Below are 18,564 nucleotides of genomic sequence, written 5' to 3'. Positions count from 1 at the left end.
TAATTACCATACAAACTGACTTCCCCCTCACCTCCGTCTACCTCAAAATAAACTGCAAATTTCTATCGTGTATAAGTCTGATCCTAATATATTATACATCTCTAAATCATCATTTACTTTACCGTAATATATCTTTTCTTTTACAATCTATTTGCTAAGATAGTACATTATGGATCAGATTAAAGAATACCCTTGCATTTTCCCATAAAATAATTCTTTCTCACAATAATTCCTCCAAGCCTCCCATTCTCCCAAAAATTGTTCATTGTCTTTTTGGTTTGTCATTGCCGTTAGTTTTGCCATCTCCACCAGTTCTAACATTTTTATAATCCAGTCTTTTCTCTCTGGAATGTCTGTCAATTTCCATTTGGCTGCATAAAGAAGTCTAGCAGCTGTAGTGGCATAAATCAAAAATGTTCTATGTTTCAAGATATCAATTGGAATCATACTAAGAAGCATCATTTCTGGTGTTTTGGGTATATTTTTCTGAGTAATCAATCTTATCTCATTATAAATCATATCCCAAAAATCTTTTGCTTTATCAAATGTCCACCACATGTTATAAAAGGAGCCAACATCTGTGTTACATTTCCAATATTTCGGGGACATCATCTTATACATCTTCGCCATCTTCTTGGGAGTCAGGTACCACCTATACATCATTTTGTATATATTTTCTCTCATTGATTGTGAGTGAATACCTTTTAAATCACGAGTCCAAAGTCTTTCCCATTTATCCAAGGCGATTTCATGACCCAAAGTTTGTGCCCAATTGATCATAGTTGGCTTGATTCTTTCTTGTTCACAGTAAATTTCCAATAATAATTTATACATCCTGGAAATTAATTGGGTGTTGTTATCCAGTAATGATTTGTGAAAAAATGATTTATCTCTGGAAAAGCCTGTTTTTAAATCTTGTAAATAGACTGAGTTGATTTGATAATATTGAAACCAACTTAAAATATCTTTTACCTCTTGATAATCCTTTAAGTAGCATTTATTCCCGTCCCATTTCTATAAGTCTTAGTATGTAATAAATTGTTCTGGTCTAAGTGGACGTAGTATTAACATTTCTTGAGATGATATCCACATTGGTGTCTTTGGTTCCAAAAGATGTTTATATTTCAACCATGTCCTCAGTAAAGAGGATTTAATTCTATGATTCCGAAACGAAGCTTGTATCTTAACTTTATCATACCATAAATAGCCATGCCATCCACTGATGTTATTGAAACCTTCCAAATCGAGTAATCGAGCATTTGATAGACTAATCCAATCCTTCAACTATACTAAAGCAGCCGCCTCAGCATACAATTGAAAATTTGGAAGTGAAAAACCTCCTCTATCTTTTGAGTCTACTAAGTGTTATAGGCGATCCTTGATTTCTTCCCTTGCCAGATGAAATTTAATAAGTCTTTTTTCCACACTTCAAAATATTTAAGATGGGAAATGATAGGTAAATTTTGGAACAGAAAAAGTATCCTTGGTAAAATATTCATTTGTACAGTTGATATGCGGCCCAAAAAAAGAAAGTTTTTTTATTTGACCAAATTATCATATCGTTCTTAATTGTCTCCCAAAGTTTTAGAAAGTTATTTGTTATCAAGTCTTTATTTCTGATAGAAATCCAAATTCCCAGGTATTTAATCTTATTAGTTTTTTCCCATCCTGTATATGATGCAAAATCCGTCTGTTCAGGTCCAGGTATATTCATAAATATTGTTTTTGTTTTTTCTGTATTGATCTTAAACCCTGAAACTTGACCAAACTCCTCCAAAACTTCCATTAATTTACTCATAGATTGTGTTGGATTTTCCATTGGGGGGGAACTGCACGCAATACTCCAGGTGCGGACTGACCAATGCAGTGTACCGTGGGACTATGACATCTTGCGATTTGGATGTTATGCCTCTGTTGATACACCCCAAGATTGCATTAGCCTTTTTGTTGCTGCATCACACTGGCTGCTCATGTTTAACTGACGGTCCACCCGTACCCAAAGATCCTGTTCACATACTATCCAGAAATGTATCCCCCATCTAGTATGCATGTTCCTCATTTTTTCCCCAGATGAAAAACTCAGCATTTATCCTTGTTGAATTGCATGTTCTCATCCGCCCACTTTTCCAGTGTGTTGACCTCGTTGAATTCTATCTCTATCTTCTGGGATGTTCGCTGCTGCTCCTCAGAATTAAGGGGTAATGGAATGTAACAGGCTTGAAAACAAATCGGGAATGAGACAAGGGGAAATCTGCTTGAACCAACATTTGGCAAACCCGGTTGCTTCTTTTCAGTCTGTCCTTTCTGTGTGGTGTAGTGGATAGGAGCGGTGGTTTGGAGTGATGGACTTTGATCTGGAGAACGAGGTTTGATTCCCCACTCCTCCACATGAGTGGCCGATGCTAATCTGGTGAACCGGGTGGGTTTCTCCACTCCTACACATAAGGCCAGCTGGGTGACCTTGGGCTAGACAGCTCTCTTACAGCTCTCTCAGCCTCACCTACCGTACCTCACAGAGTGTCTGTTGTGGGGAGGGAAGGCGATTGTAAGCCGGTTTGATTCTCCCTTAAGTGGTAGAGAAAGTCAGCATATAAAAACCAACTCTGTGGAACACAGGCAGGATGGTGCTGCTGCAGCTGTCTTGTTTGGGGGCTTCCTAGAGGCCCCTGGTTGGCCACTGTGTGAACAGACTCTGGACTTGATGGACCTGGGTCTAATCCAGCATGGCTTTTCTCCCTGCCCCAGGATGTGGTGATGGCTGCCAACTTGGAAGGCTTTAAGAGGGGAGTGGACATGTTCATGGAGGAGAGGGCTATCCATGGCTAATAGTCAAAATGAATACTAGTCATGATGCATATCTGTTCTCTCCAGGATGAGAGGAGCAGGCCTATCATATTAAGTGCTGTGGAACACAGGCAGGACAATGCTGCTGCAGCCGTCTTGTTTGTGGGCTTCCTGGAGGCACCTGGCTTCTTCTTCTTCTTTTTCTCCTCCTCCTCCTCCTCCTCTTCTTCTTCTTCCTCCTCCTCTTCTTCCTCCTCCTCCTCTCTCCTCTTCTTCTTCTTCTTCCTCCTCCTCCCCCCTCCTCCTCCCTCCTCCTCTTCTTCTTCTTCTTCCTCCTCCTTCTCCTCTGCCCCCCTTACTGCAAAATGGAAGGGGACTGCTCCCCGGCCTCCACTGTTAACAGATCCGCCTACCCCTCTCCCCCCCTCCTTCAGGACAGGGACCTTGGTAACCCTATTCCTCAATGGAGGCCAAATTCTTCTGACATCACCGACAGCGGGGCTGGAAAACCGGAGCCGGCTATGCAACACCGGCAGCTGCCAGGAGGGAGGGTTTGAGTTACAGGGTGACATCAGTTCTGTCTGCTCACCTGTCGCAGAGGAGGATAGAGGGGCACCATTGTAGCAGCTAAGGAACAGCTGTGCCATCGCTTTGTGTGTCCCTCTCCCCACTTCCCATCACAGGAGATTGGACAACCCTGCCATTTTTTGCTTGCTTCCTCTGGCAGTGTTTGTGAAACTTTTGGTGGCTAATTGGGGGCACACTCCTTCTCCTCCCCCCAGAAGTCCACATTGGAAACCTACCTTCAAGAGTGTGTAAGGAAACAGATTACTTCGTCCTTGGGGAGCACCTGTGTGACTCCCTCCTGATGGGAAAGGGGGCAAAGCCGCTGCGGTGATTCATGCAGAGATGCAACGGACAGCCTCCTAGGAGGGCAGGTCATTCCAGTACACCTCCGTTAGAGTTGCCAACCTCCAGGTACTGGAAAAAATAGTGCAACTCAGGCTATTCTATATAACATAGTGAATCTTATATTTCAAACATTCCAATAGTGTCCAGATCACGCGAAGTGATGGTATCGCGTTACTCTGCTCTGGTTAGACCTCACCTAGAGTACTGTGTTCAGTTTTGGGCACCGCAAGTTAAGAAAGATGTAGACAAGCTGGAACATGTCCAGAGGAGGGCAACGAAGATGGTGAGGGGTCTGGAGACCAGGTCCTATGAGGAAAGGTTGAAGTAGCTGGGTATGTTCAGCCTGAAGAGGAGGAGAATGAGAGGGGATATGATAGCCATCTTCAAATACTTGAAGGGCTGTCATGTAGAGGATGGTGCTGTTTTCTGTTGCCCCAGAAGGTCGGACCAGAACCAACGGGTTGAAATTAAATCCAAAGAGTTTCCGTCTAGACATTAGGAAGAACTTTCTAACTGTCAGAGCGGTTCCTCGGTGGAACAGGCTTCCTCAGGAGGTGGTAAGCGCTCCTTCCCTGGAGGTTTTTAAGAAGAGGTTAGATGGCCATCTGTCAGCAATGCTGATTCTGTGACCTTAGGTAGATGATGAGAAGGAAGGCATCTTGGCCATCTTCTGGTCACTAGGAATGTGGGGGGGGGGCGTAGTTGTGAATTTACTGCATTGTACAGGGGGTTGGAGTAGATGACCCTGGTGGTCCCTTCCAACTCTATGATTCTATGATTCACTATGTTATATAGAATAGCCTGAGTTGCTCTATTTTTTTCCTGTATCGCTTGTTAGGCAACTGTAGTTCCACCTTTTTAAATTTTGAACCTCCAGGTACTAGCTGGAGATCTCCTGCTATTACAACTGATCTCCAGCCAATAGAGATCAATTCCCCTGGAGAAAATGGTCGCTTTGGCAATAGGACTCTATGGCATTGAAGTCCCTCCCCTCCCCAAACCCCGCCCTCCTCAGGCTCCACCCAAAAAACCTCCCTCCCATGGTGAAGAGGGACCTGGCAACCCTAACCTCCATATTATGTGTGGTCAAATGATCTGATTGTAACCCATGAAGCACAGTTGCTTGCCCCCGGAGGAAGCGTATGGGAAGGAGGTAAGCCGGAGCAGGAGATCACGCAGAGGTCCGGCAGGTAACTTCCTTTGAAGGTAGCTCAGCTGTAATGCTGAACTGGTTGTGAAAGAGTCCATTGGAGAGAGGTGCCAGAATTACTCCTCCACTGAGGCAGTTTGGAAGGAGGCAAAGCCAGAGCAGTGAATCATGCAGAGATGCAACAGGCAACCTCCTCTAAGGGAGAAAAAAACATTGGATAAAGAACCACAGTCGCTCATATTGTTTTGAAGGGAGCATCATCTTTGTTTTGAGGAGGTTAGTCCACTGTGACAGAAATAATAAAAAAGTGTTCCATTTTAAAGACTAACAGATTTATTGTGGCAGAAGTATTTGTGGTCCAGGGCCTACATCATCAGAGGCATGAAATGTTATCCTCACTTGGCAGATGGATAGAGGCAATTGTTAATATTTTCCTTCATCAAACTGATTAAATAAGAGAATGTTCCCTGTTCCAGCAATCCGCCACCAGCACAGACATAGCTTTGGCCTAGAAACAAGCTCAAGACTCGGGTTGCCAACACCGGTTGGGAAATTCTTAGAGGTTTTGGGGACGGAGTCCAGGGAAGGCAGAGTTTGTGGAGGCAGGGTTGCCAACCTCCAGGTACTAGCTGGAGATCTGCTATTACAGCTGATCTCCACCCAACAGAGATCAGTGCCCCTGGAGAAAATGGCCGCTTTGGCAATTGGACTCTAAGAACATAAGAAAAGCCCTGCTGGATCAGTCCAAGGTCCATCAAGTCCAGCAGTCTCTTCATACAGTGGGCAACCAGGTGCCTCTAGGAAACCCACAAACCAGACGACTGCAGCAGCATTATCCTGCCTGTATTCCTCAGCACCTAATATAATAGGCCTGCTCTTCTGATCCTGGAGAGAATAGGTAGGCATCATGACTAGTATCCATTTTGACTAGGAGCCATGAATACCCCTTTCCTCCATGAACATGTCCACTCCCCTCTTAAAGCCTTCCAAGTTGGCAGCCATCGCCACATCCTGGGGCAGGGAGTTCCACAATTTAACTACCGTATGTGTTGTGTGAAGAAATACTTCCTTTTATCTGTTTTGAATCTCTCACTCTATGGCATTGAAGTCCCTCCCCCGGCCAAACCCCACCCTCCTCAGGCCCCGCCCCAAAAAAACCTCCTGCTGGTGGCGAAGAGGGACCTGGCAACCCTATGTGGAGGGGAAGGAGATGCAATTCCGTAGCTTGCCCTCTGGAACGGCTGGAGACCGGTTACGGTTCGGGGAGATCTCCGAGCCCCACCTGGAGGGCCTGTAACCCAATTCGAGACGCATCCGTACAGTGTTAGAAAACATTTTGTTATGGAACGAGTGCATACTGTTATTGTTTCCGGAGCGCTCGAAGGCTTGGTAGCCTCATCAAAGCATTTGGGGAACGGATCCAGTTATAATCCAAAATTGAATTAGCGGTTGTCTAAATGCACCAGCGCTTTTCGCTTAAGGGGAAGGGGTCCGGAGACTGCTCCTTCGAAGATTTGCCATCCTTCACGAAGCAGAAGGCATGGAAGAGCGCGCAAGTTTCCCCTTCCTGCTGCTGAGGGAACGGCCTCCCATTTCTTAATTTTTTCTCTTGTTTTATTGTCTTGCGAACAGTTCTGGATCTGTTCTTCCTTGTGGGTTTTATAGATCCATTTGTGTTGAGTACATTCACGGTGTTTGTTTTTTATGCTCTTGATAAGGTATTTACGCATGCTAAGTGCACCCATTTATAGGCATAATATAATGGTAATTTGTTGACAAGCAACTAACATTGAAAAATGCCTTGCTGGGCAAATTCAGTGCAAGAAAGGCGATAAAACAGTCTCCAGATAGCGAAGCGTGAGTTCCATTTGCACAATTTAGAGCCAAACTGAAATGAGGATAATGGGTCAAAACGGAACCGATGATTTATTTATTTTTTAAGATCACCCCTGTTGCCGTCCCCTTCTATTACCAGTTTCTTACGAATTGAACAGGTTCACAATGGTAACAATAAAAAAAAAATGTTCATAACGTCCCAAGAAGTTGGTAGTTTCTTATTACCAACTTCCTATTACAAATTTCTTGGGGTGTTATGAACATATTTTTTTTTTATCGTTACTATTGTGAACCTGTTCAATTTATTCCTGGTGTCCTTGATTTGTAGGTGTTTTTATTTATTTTAATTTTATTTATTTTAAACACATGAAGCTGCCTTATACTGAATCAGACCCTTGGTCCATCAAAGTCAGTATTGTCTACTCAGGCCGGCAGCGGCTCTCCAGGGTCTCAGGCAGGGGTCTTTCCCATCACCTCCTTGCCTCGTCCCTTTCAACTGGAGATGCTGGGGATTGAACCTGGGACCTTCTGCATTCCAAGCAGATGCTCTACCACTGAGCCACAGCCCCTCCCCTACATTACTACATTTATACCCCACTTTTCTCCCCAATGGAGATCCAAAGCAGCTTGCATCATTCTCTTCTCCTCCACTTTCCCCCCACAACCACCTTGTGGGGTAGGTTAGGCTGGGAGTGTGTGAGTGGCCCAAGGTCACCCAGCGAGTTTCCACGGCAGAGAGGGGAATCAAACCTGGGTCTCCTAGATCTTAGTCTTACTCTCTAACCGCTACACCACACTGGCTCTCGTGCACAAAACGCATAGTTAAATTGTGTGACTCCCTGCCCCAGGAGGTGGTGATGGCTGCTGGACTTGATGGGCCTGGGTCTGATCCAGCTTGGCTTTTCTCCCTGCCCCAGGATGTGGTGATGGCTGCCAACTTGGAAGGCTTTAAGAGGGGAGGGGACATGTTCATGGAGGAAAGGGCTATCCATGGCTCCTAGTCAAAATGGCTACTAGTCATGATGCATACCTATTCGCTCCAGGATCAGAGGAGCAGGCCTAGTATACTGGGTGCTGTGGAAGACAGGCAGGATGCTGCTGCAGTCTTCTTGTTTGTGGGCTTCCTAGGGGCAGCTGGTTGGACTTGATGGCTTTGGTCTGATCCAGCATGGCTTTTCTTATGTTCATATGTTGCTATGTGTCTTCCATGCTGTTCCCCCTGCCCCCCACTGATAAAATTGACATTACAAATGGCCTCCGATTAACAGGGAAGATGTCGCTTAAAGAACCAGCGACAGGCATGAAAATACGTATGGGGTTGATTCGCAAAGGGGGTAAACCAGTGTGGGTATACTGGTGAAAAGGGTGAGACCAGGAAACCTGGGTTCAAAACCCCACTCACTAGAGTGACCTTGGGCTGATCATTCTCTCTCTCAGCCGCACCTACTTCGCAGGTCTGTTGTGAGGATCAAGTGAAAAAGAGGTAGGATATTGTGCACCATCCTGAGCTCCTTAGAGGAGATGCCGGATAAAAACGGTTTAGATAGGAGGGAGATTGAAACAGGGGGTGCTGAGTCTATGCTGGGGGGGGGGCGGGGGTTGCAAAATTTGACAGCATCCCTATTGAACTTCTGAATTGTGTTGTTGCAGGGAAATGGTGTGTTTGTGTATTATCTTGGCTTAGATTGGATGACAGTAGGGTTGGGAAATCCCTGAAGATTTAGGGGGTGGAGTCTGGGGTGCAGGGGGTGGAGAGGGGAGGGAGCTCAGTGGGTTATAAAGTAGGGTTGCCAACTCAGGGTTGGGAAATTCCTGGGGATTTTGGAGGCGGAGACTCAGGAGGGTGGGATTTAGGGAGGGAGCCAGAGTGCCGTAGAGTCAACCCTCCAAAACAGCCATTTTCTCCAGGGGAACTGGTCTCCATAGTCTGGAGATCAGGGGTAATTCCAGGAGGTCTCCAGACCCCATTTGGAGGCTGGCAGCCCTAGGTGACAGTGAAGCTGGTGCCCCGCACAAATTGAGGATGCCTCCTCCAACACCCAGAATCCTTTGTCACAATACAGACACGCATTCTGGGATAGGTTCCCTGAGGAAAGATAATGTTGAAAAAAATCAACTGGGCTAATCCATGAATGGCCAAGGCCTCATATTCTAAAGCAGGGGTATCAAAGATAAGTCCCGTGGGCCGGATCCGGCCCTTTGAGAGCTCTTGTGCAGCCCCCGAGCCGGCAGCCAAGTCAGCCACCCACTCACTCTCGATCTGGTCTGGCGAGGCATGGCCCTGCCGGGCCAAGTAGGGTTGCCAAGTGCCAGGTGGCGGCGGGCAAACCCCCGCCAATCCACCTGGCTGCCCGCTGACCAGCTGAGGGTCGGCGGACAACACGGGCACGTGCGCCTGCCCGTCGCGCCATGTTGCTTCCCAGTTTGAGTGGTAAAAGACTCCTTGCGATGCAGCACTTCCGGGTGTAAACTGGAAGTGATGTGATCGCGTTGGTGTGGCCGCGCACGCGATCTTTGCCTCACCTCCGTCCCAAAAACCTCCTGCCAGAAGAGAGGGGGGACCTGGTAGCCCTACAACCAAGTGACATTTATTTCATATCCGGCCCTTGTAACAATTGAGTTCGACACCCCCTTTCTAAAATCTCAGTCCCCCAACGAGGGCCTGGTCCGCTAGCAGCGGACAGGACCCACAGTTGAATTTGGTCTGCGTAATTGTCTTCAGCCCATGGCGTCCCGAGGCCTTGCCACCTCGAGCATCTGTGGCATTAAGGGTCTAGCTGACAGCGTCGCCTAGTGGCACCGTACGGAAGGGTGCTCAGTTCTCTCTAGTGCTGGGTCCTCTCCCACCTGTCCTCAGGACAAGGAGGGGGAGAGATGGTGGAGCTGCTGGGAACGGTAACTCCATCCCACTGGTAGAAAGCGTTGCGTTCCCCCAAGGGGGGGGTGCCCTGTGAAACCTCAGGACCGTCTGGGGAGGGGGGGCAGAGGGCCTTGCTTTTAACATGAGAGAATGGGGCGGTAACTCGAGCCGGTTTATTGTGTGTGCGAGAAAGAAGAGCAAACTCGGGGAGAGGAGGAGGAACAACTGTCCGGGGAAGGGAAGGGCTGACCCAACGGGGGTGGGTGGGGTGGAGGTGGAGATCAAGTGGCAGAAAGTGACACAGTTTATCAAGAGGATTCTCTTCGCCATTGAGAAGAAGAGATTAAAAAGGAAAGCTGGCGGAGAAAGTGGGGGACGAAGAGGAGAAGACAGGGACGGTTTGGTCTTGGCAGAGGTGAGAGCTTGCGGCAGGGAGATTAGGGGGTACACAGAGGAAGAGGGTGAAATGGACGCGATAAGGAGGTGCAGGGTTACGGATGGAGGGGCTGTCGGAAGTGGAACGGGAGGGCTGACCGGCTGGATCAGAACCATGGTCCGTCTCTGCCGGCGCTTCGGCCACCCACGGCAGGTAGCTGGGTGCTCGCGAGTAAGAACTGGACGGGAGGCCTCGTCCCCGCTAAATTGCACCCTCTCTGTTAGAGGTCCAACCTGAAGCTGCCTTCTGCTGAATCAGACCACTGGTCCATCAAGGTCAGTATTGCCTGCTCGGGCTGACAGCAGCTCTCCAGGGTCTCGGGCAAAGGTCTTCCACCTCACCGGCTGCCTGGTCTTTTTAACTGGAGATGGCGGGGGTTGAACCTTGGATCTTCTGCATGCCAAGCGGAGGCTCTGCCACTCTGCCCTGCTCTCCTTCTTGAAGTAAGATCTGACTGGACCTGGTGGGGCAGCTGGGCCTTTTCGATGGTGGTGGCCTCAGGCCTTCTATCGGGAGCCCTTTTGGTTTCTGATTGACAGGATTCCCCTTTAAAATGACGCTTCTTATCTAGAAAGGCTGTTTGGGGGGCTATTCTAGCAGTGCATTTCGCCCCCCCCCTTCCGGCTGATCCTGACTTTCGCTCCTAATTAGATGCTCTTTGGATGAGACCAGGTCCAGGTGAATTGTGGGTTCAAAACCACCATAATGTATTAATGTATGCATTCAGCATCCCTCTTGCTAAGAAAAGCAGTTTCTTTCTGTTCGTTGCCCTCTGGACCAGACACGATTTTCTTCGCTTCCTTCCCTCTCCCTGATTCGAGTTGTGCACCTTTTGCATGGATGTCCATTGCCTCCTTTTGCTTCCCAAAATTCTGGCACTTTTGGGATGCCTGCAGCAAAACGTGTGCAAAACACCCTTTCCCTGCGCAAAAGGAGGGTTTGTTTGAGAGTCAAAGTGTATCTGAGCACGTGCAGTAACCAAAATGATTAGGGGACTAGAGCAACTGCCCTATGAGGAGCGATTAAAAAGCTTAGGGCTGTTTAGCTTGGAAAGAAAGCGGTTAAGGGGAGGCATGATAGAGGTCTATAAAATTATGCATGATATGGAGAGAGTGACAGATTCAAAACACATAAAAGGAAGTATTTTTTCACACAACGCATAGTTAAATTGTGGAACTCCCTGCCCCAGGATGTGGCGATGGCTGCCAATTTGGAAGGGTTTAAGAGGGGAGTGGACATATTCATGGAGGAAAGGGGTATTCATGGCTATTAGTTAAAATTGATAGTAGTCATGCTGCATACCTATTCTCTCTAGTATCAGGCCTATTATATTAGTGTGAGGGTCTCTGTCTATGTGTCTCTGCTTTCCATCTCCTGCTTTTGCTTTGTTATCAGTGAACTCGTAAAAGCAGTTCACACCTTCTGGTCTCAGGCGCCAGGCCTGATTGCCCCTAGTATCTTCCCCCCCGCTGTTCTTCCTGTCAGTACTCCCTCAGGCCGATGCGGCCTTGGAAGTGTGATAGCTTCACCAGACTTCCTGGGACTCGTCTGATGTTTTGTATTATGCCAAGCTTGTAACTTCCCATAACAATAAGTGTGAACCCCAGTGCCCCAGTGCCCTGGAGTCAATATATTCTGTAAACCCGAATAGCCCCTCACTTGCAGCTTTCTACCTGTGCCTGTCTCATCTCCTGATGTCTTCAATAAATCCTTTGTTTCTTTATCAACGTCTGAACATTTGATTTGGAGAAGTAAACTCAGAGAGAGGGGATCTCTCACATTAAGCTGCAAGTCATTGCCTCTCGGACTGCTGCTGTACCTTTTGGGACAGAACGCAAGGCGACGAGGAAAACACCCCTACTACCCCTGACGCACCGAATGAACCGGTGGTGCCGGAGAAACCGGACCCCAAGGAGGAGGGTGCCAAGCCAAAGAAGCCTAGGGATCCCATCCCCGACCAAGGCCGGGACGGACGTCCCCGAGGACTTTTTAACAATTGGCTGGACTCCCCCAAGGGTTGGTCTCTCTCCCGAACCGCGGCGAAGGATCGCCGGTTGGCCTTCCCCAGCACGGGACTCGAAGGGGACCCGGCACGCAAGGAGGCCCTGATGGAGGAAGAACGCAAGCAGTGGCAGGAGGATCGCCAAGCTATGCAGGAGCAGATGGAAACCATGCAGCGTGTGATGGGGGAGATGGCAGCGGCCCTGGACGCGCTGAAAGTGCAACCGCCCGCCGGCAATCTCCCGGACGGAGCACCGGCAGCCCCTCCCGCGCCTCCTAGCCTCCCGTCCCGTCGGGACCTGAAAGTCACGTATGACGGTTCAGGGGACCAGTTGACCTTTTTCATGGTCCAAGTGGACATTTTTATGCGAGAACAAGGCCGATCCTTCACCTCCGAGGAGTCCCGGGTGCAGTACGTGGCTTCCTTACTGCAAGGGGAGGCGGCCGCCTGGATGGTGTTGCAGTATGAACTCCGCTCGCCGGTGCTGCGAACCCTGGACGAGTTTATGGTAGCACTCCGAAACCGCTTTGAGGACCCGACTCTGGGAGAGCGGGCTAAAGCCTCCCTGATGCAACTGCGCCAAGGGACCAAGTCGGTGGCGCAGTATGCAAGTGAGTTCCAGTCACTGGCCAGCCGAATCCTGGACTGGAGTGAGGCCACTTTGGTACAGTGTTTCAGGGAGGGCCTCAACCCGGACCTCCAACATTGGGCCTTCATGCAAGGGAACCCCCCGGATGTGGAAGGTTGGGTTCGCCACGCTGCCGACATCGAGAATCGCAAACAACTTTTGACCTTGTCCAAACAACGCATTGGACGAGACCCGAGACCCCGGAGCGACCGGGGCCGAGACTTCCGACTGGGGGGCAGCGGGGGTCCCTCGGCTGCTGAACGCCGCAAGCGTTTTGAGACCGGTGTCTGCCTGACCTGCGGAGGTAAGGGACACTTTGCGTCACAGTGCCCCTCTCGTTCGGGCCGTCCCAACCCCCCACGCCAAGCCCCGACTGAACCACAGAAGGCGACTGCCGAGGACCAGCCCCGCCGCAGGAGCGGACCGCCGGGCCGACGTTCCGGCGCACCCTCCGCTCTCCATGCGCGCCCCCAGGACGGAGCCTCCACTTCTACTGGCCCGACGGGGTCCCGGATTACAAGTACCACTTTTGATTCGGACGGGTCCCCGACCGCCACCACTCCTTCCCCCTCTTCCAGCGAGGAGGAAGAGTGGGAACAGCCGGCAAAAAACGCCGTCGGTCTGCTGTAGAGGGGGCTCCGCAGCAGACCGCCCCTGTTGTTGTGCAAGGAGCTCCACCGATGGTAAGCGCCCAAGAGGACAATGTATATGTGCGTGTTCACCTTTCCCTACCAAAAGGGGGTCCCAGTTTAGAATTCCCCGCTTTGGTTGACTCGGGGTGTGCCCGCACCATGATTAGTGAGGACACAGCCAAGAAACTGGGAGTCCGGCGCAAGCGGCTTCCGGGACCCCTCCGCTTTTCCCAAATGGACGGGAGTGATTTTAAACGGGGCCCGGTGACCCACAGAACTGCAGCCGTGATTATGTCCGTGGGGGAACATTGGGAACGCTTGTATTTTACCATCGCCCCTATAGTAACCCCGGTGGTATTAGGGATGAACTGGCTACGGGGACACAACCCGTCCATCGACTGGGTTGAACGGGTGCTCTCGTTTCCCGAAAACCCCTGTAGATTACATGACAAGGAACGGGTTGTCCGGTCTCCGGCCGCCGCTGTGGTAGGGTCTCCCCCCCCAGCCACCGTTCCTCCTCAACTGCCCACTGAATACTCGCAGTTTGCGGACGTCTTTGATGTTAGGGAATGTGACGAACTACCCCCCCACAGAGAGACGGACTGCGCCATCGAAATTGTGGGGGAAGGCAAACTGTCTAAAGGGAAGGTTTACCCCATGAGCCCTAGTGAAAAGGCGGTGTTACGGGACTATCTGGATGCCAACTTGGCGAGGGGTTTCATACGCCCTTCCAAGGCTCCTTATTCGGCCCCAGCCTTCTTTGTGAAGAAAAAGACGGGAGATTTAAGACTGTGCATTGACTTTCGTAGGTTAAACGCCGTCACCCAATCTAACGCTTACCCTCTCCCTCTTATCCCCGACCTTCTAGCACAATTAAAGGAGGGCCGAATCTTCACCAAACTGGACTTAGTGGAAGCATACCACCGCATTCGCATTAAAGAAGGAGACGAACCCAAAACAGCCTTTTCCAGCTGTTTTGGAATGTTTGAATACCTAGTCATGCCTTTCAGACTTTCGGGGGCTCCCAGTGTGTTTATGCAATTAATTAATGAGGTTTTGCATGATTTGCTGTTTCGGGGGGTGGTGGTATTTCTCGATGACATTCTTATTTACTCTGAAACCATGGAAGAACATGTGCGCCTAGTGCGAGAAGTGCTCCAGCGGCTGCGGGAGCACAAACTATATGCTAAGGTGTCCAAATGTGAGTTCCACCAACCTTCCATTACATTTCTTGGGTACGTGATTTCCCACCAAGGGTTAGAAATGGACCCCGCAAAGGTCCAGGCGGTGTGGGATTGGGAACCCCCCACTACCCGCCGCCAGCTTCAGCAGTTTTTGGGATTCGCTAACTTTTACCGCAACTTCATTCCCAACTTTGCCCAAGTTGCGCTTCCCCTCACTGCCCTGTTGCGTACCAAGGACAAGGGGGCTAGCGCCGCGCTTCCCTCAGCCCGTTTGCAATGGTCCCCCCAGTGCCAGCAAGCTTTTGAACGTTTAAAGCTGCTTTTTTCATCCGAACCCGTTTTGGCCCACCCGGATTGCACCAAGTGGTGCAAGTGGATGCCTCGGATGTGGCCATGGGCGGGGCCCTATTGCAGAGGGATGAAGGGGGGCGGTTGAGACCTTGCGCCTACTTCTCCAAGAAGTTTTCCCAGTCCGAAATCAACTGGGCTATTTGGGAGAAGGAGGCGGCGGCGGTCAAACATGCCCTCACCATATGGAGGCACTTTTTAGAAGGTGCCGAGCTGCCGTTTGAAGTGTGTACCGATCACAAAAATCTCGAGGCTCTCAAGGGAGCTAGAAAGCTCAACGCCAAACAAATTCGGTGGGCCCAATTCTTCGCAAAATTCCGGTTCACCCTCAAGCATGTCCCTGGCAAAGAGAATGCCCTAGCTGACGCTTTGTCACGACTTCCCCAGTATCGCAACGATTTCGATCGCCCAGTCGACTCCCTGTTCACTCCCGAGCAGCGAGGGGAGGTTCCTAGCTTAGCCGTCACTACCCGGTCCCAAGCCCAACAACCTGACACCCCCCCTACGCTCAAAGGTATCCCGGAAGCCTTCCAACAGCGACTCCGGGACGCCTCCTTACAGGAGGAGGAGCACCATCTCCTCCCCACGGGCTTGGAACGAACCAACACCTGGTGGGTGCAAGGGGGAAAACTATATGTCCCATCCTCCCTTCGTAAAGAGGTATTGGGACTTGTACATGGTGCCAGGTTGGCGGGTCATTTTGGTTTCATAAAAACTCTTCACCTGGTACGGAGGCAGTTTTGGTGGCCCGGTATGAGATCCGATGTAGAGCTGTACGTGCGCAGCTGCCCCACTTGCGCCACAGCCAAAAGACGGATGGGAAAACCCCCAGGGCTCCTCAAACCGCTTGAGAACCCCTCCCGACCCTGGGAAGTCATCGCCATGGATTTTATCACCGACCTACCTCCAAGTCGGGGAAAGACGGTTCTCTGGGTAATCACGGACCTCTTTTCCAAACAGGTCCATTTCGTTCCATGTGCAGGTCTTCCTTCAGCCCAGGGCTTGGCTAAACTGTTCGTCACACACGTCCTCAGGCTACACTCGATCCCGAGGAAGGTCCTCTCCGACCGGGGGGTCCAGTTTGTTGCCAAATTTTGGCGAGCCTTCCTGAAGCTAATGGGGGTGGAGGAACAGGGCCTTTCTTCCGCCTATCACCCCCAGACGGATGGTCAAACGGAACGAGTAAACGCGGTGGTAGAATGTTATTTGCGCTGCTATGTAAATTTCCACCAGGACGACTGGGTCGACCTGCTGCCATTTGCCGAATATGCGTACAACAATGCGCCTCATTCCTCTACCGGCTTTAGTCCCTTCCAAGTAATATACGGGACGGAATTCGGTCCTTTCGGTTCCGCTCCCGTCACGCCAGAGCTCCAGTCCACCCCTGATCTTCAGGAGTGGATTCAGGTAGTCAAATCTACCTGGCCATGGCTACTCAAGAATCTTGAGAGGGCAAAAAGCAAGTACAAGGAACAGGCAGACAAACACCGGTCTCTGGGATGGGAACTTAAGGTGGGAGAGCAAGTCTATCTGTCCACTAAAAACCTCCGCTCTCTGCGTCCCTGCAAAAAATTGAGCGACCGTTATGTGGGACCTTTCCCCATTACCAGAGTTATCAATGAGGTTACCGTGGAACTGGAACTCCCAAAGACCCTCAAGGGGGTCCATCCAGTCTTTCATATAAGCCTCCTCAAACCTTATGTGCCAGCTCCCCAGTTCCACCCCCCTCCCGCACACGAGATTCCTACCGTGGTAGGGGGAGATACCCATTTGGAAATATCCAAGGTTTTAGATTCCAAATGGAAAAAAGGGAAACTGTTTTACTTTGTTCGGTGGAAAAACCTTGGGTCCGCTCACGACGAGTGGGTGGCCGCACCCCACATGGCGGCCCCTCGCTTGATCCGAGAATTCCACCTCGCTTATCCCGATAAGCCTCGCCCTCTCGAGAACCCTGGAGGGGGGCCTTAAGGGGGGCAGAATGTGAGGGTCTCTGTCTATGTGTCTCTGCTTTCCATCTCCTGCTTTTGCTTTGTTATCAGTGAACTCGTAAAAGCAGTTCACACCTTCTGGTCTCAGGCGCCAGGCCTGATTGCCCCTAGTATCTTCCCCCCCGCTGTTCTTCCTGTCAGTACTCCCTCAGGCCGATGCGGCCTTGGAAGTGTGATAGCTTCACCAGACTTCCTGGGACTCGTCTGATGTTTTGTATTATGCCAAGCTTGTAACTTCCCATAACAATAAGTGTGAACCCCAGTGCCCCAGTGCCCTGGAGTCAATATATTCTGTAAACCCGAATAGCCCCTCACTTGCAGCTTTCTACCTGTGCCTGTCTCATCTCCTGATGTCTTCAATAAATCCTTTGTTTCTTTATCAACGTCTGAACATTTGATTTGGAGAAGTAAACTCAGAGAGAGGGGATCTCTCACAATTAGGTGCTGTGGAACACAGGCAGGATAATACTGCTGCAGTCGTCTTATTTGTGGGCTTCCCAGAGGCCCCTGGTTGGCCACTGTGTGAACAGACTGCTGGACTTGATGGGCCTTGGTCTGATCCAGCAGGGCCTTTCTTATGTTCTTATGAGTGGACAGGGAGAAGCTTTTCTTCCTCTCTCATAATACCAGAACGCAGGGTCATCTGCTGAAGCTGGAGGGTAAGAGATTCAAAACAGATAAAAGCAAGTATTTCTTCACCCAACGTATAGTTAAATTGTGGAACTCCCTGCCCCAGGATGTGGTGATGGCTGCCAATTTGGAAGGCTTTAAGAGGGGAGTGGACATGTTCATGGAGGAGAGGGCTATCTGTCGCTCCTAGTAAAAATGGATACTAGTCATGATGCATACCTGTTCTCTCCAGGATCAGAGGAGCATGCCTGCTCTATTAGGTGCTGTGGAACGCAGGCAGGACAATGCTGCTGCAGTCGTCTTGTTTGTGGGCTTCCTAGAAGCACCTGGTTGGCCGCTGTGTGAACAGATTGCTGGACTTTATGGACCTTGGTCTGATCCACCATGGCCTTTCTTATGTTCTTAGCTACGTGAAGCTATATGCAGAATGAAAGTAGGCCTAACCGAGGTAAATGGGGAAGCGGATGCTGCTTGCTTCACATTGGCAGTGGCGATCAATGTGCCCAGTTGTGCCTGGCCAGGAAAGGGCTTTTCCATACCCTGCAGCCAGCAATGCTTAGCAAAAGTGTGCCGAACGCATCAGCCATGTATGGCACAGAAAGGGCTCTTCTCAAAGTTAGCAGCCACCATGTCGACTCCAGCTGTGGCTGGCTCAGAAGAGACTCTTTGAAAGCTGGCAGCCAGCAATGCTTTCCGGAGGTGCGCATGATGTTCCAGCCATGCGTAGCGAGGGGTTTTCCCCAGGCCAGTAGCCACCAGTTCTTGCTGGTCTTCGGCACATGTTTTCTCCAACGGTGCTTGGCTTTCCCTAAGCTGGCAGCCAACGGTGCTTTGCTGAGGTGCGCATGGAGTGCCAGCCGTGCGCAGCACAGAAGGGTTTCTTCCAAAGCTGGTAGCCAGCGATGCTTTGCTGAAGTTAGAGCTGTCAGCGCCAACCATCAATTAACTGACATGATGTTGCCTATTGATGCTAATTAACTGGGGCTGTTCAGTGGGGCCGCCAGGCTCTCTCGCTTCTTTATCGAGTGCGCATTGAATTCCTATCAGGATCTGAGCAGCCTCCTCTTCCCGTTAGCGAGACATTCTGGCGTTCGCCTCTCCCGCCTGCTCGGCTCTCTTGGCTGTCCTTCGCAACCCCTGCGAACAAACCCCCCAAAAGCAGCCACCTTTCCTC

The sequence above is a fragment of the Euleptes europaea genome, chromosome 2 (genome assembly GCF_029931775.1).
Source record: "Euleptes europaea isolate rEulEur1 chromosome 2, rEulEur1.hap1, whole genome shotgun sequence".
Lineage (NCBI taxonomy): Eukaryota > Metazoa > Chordata > Lepidosauria > Squamata > Sphaerodactylidae > Euleptes > Euleptes europaea.
This window is presented reverse-complemented; position numbering follows the sequence as displayed.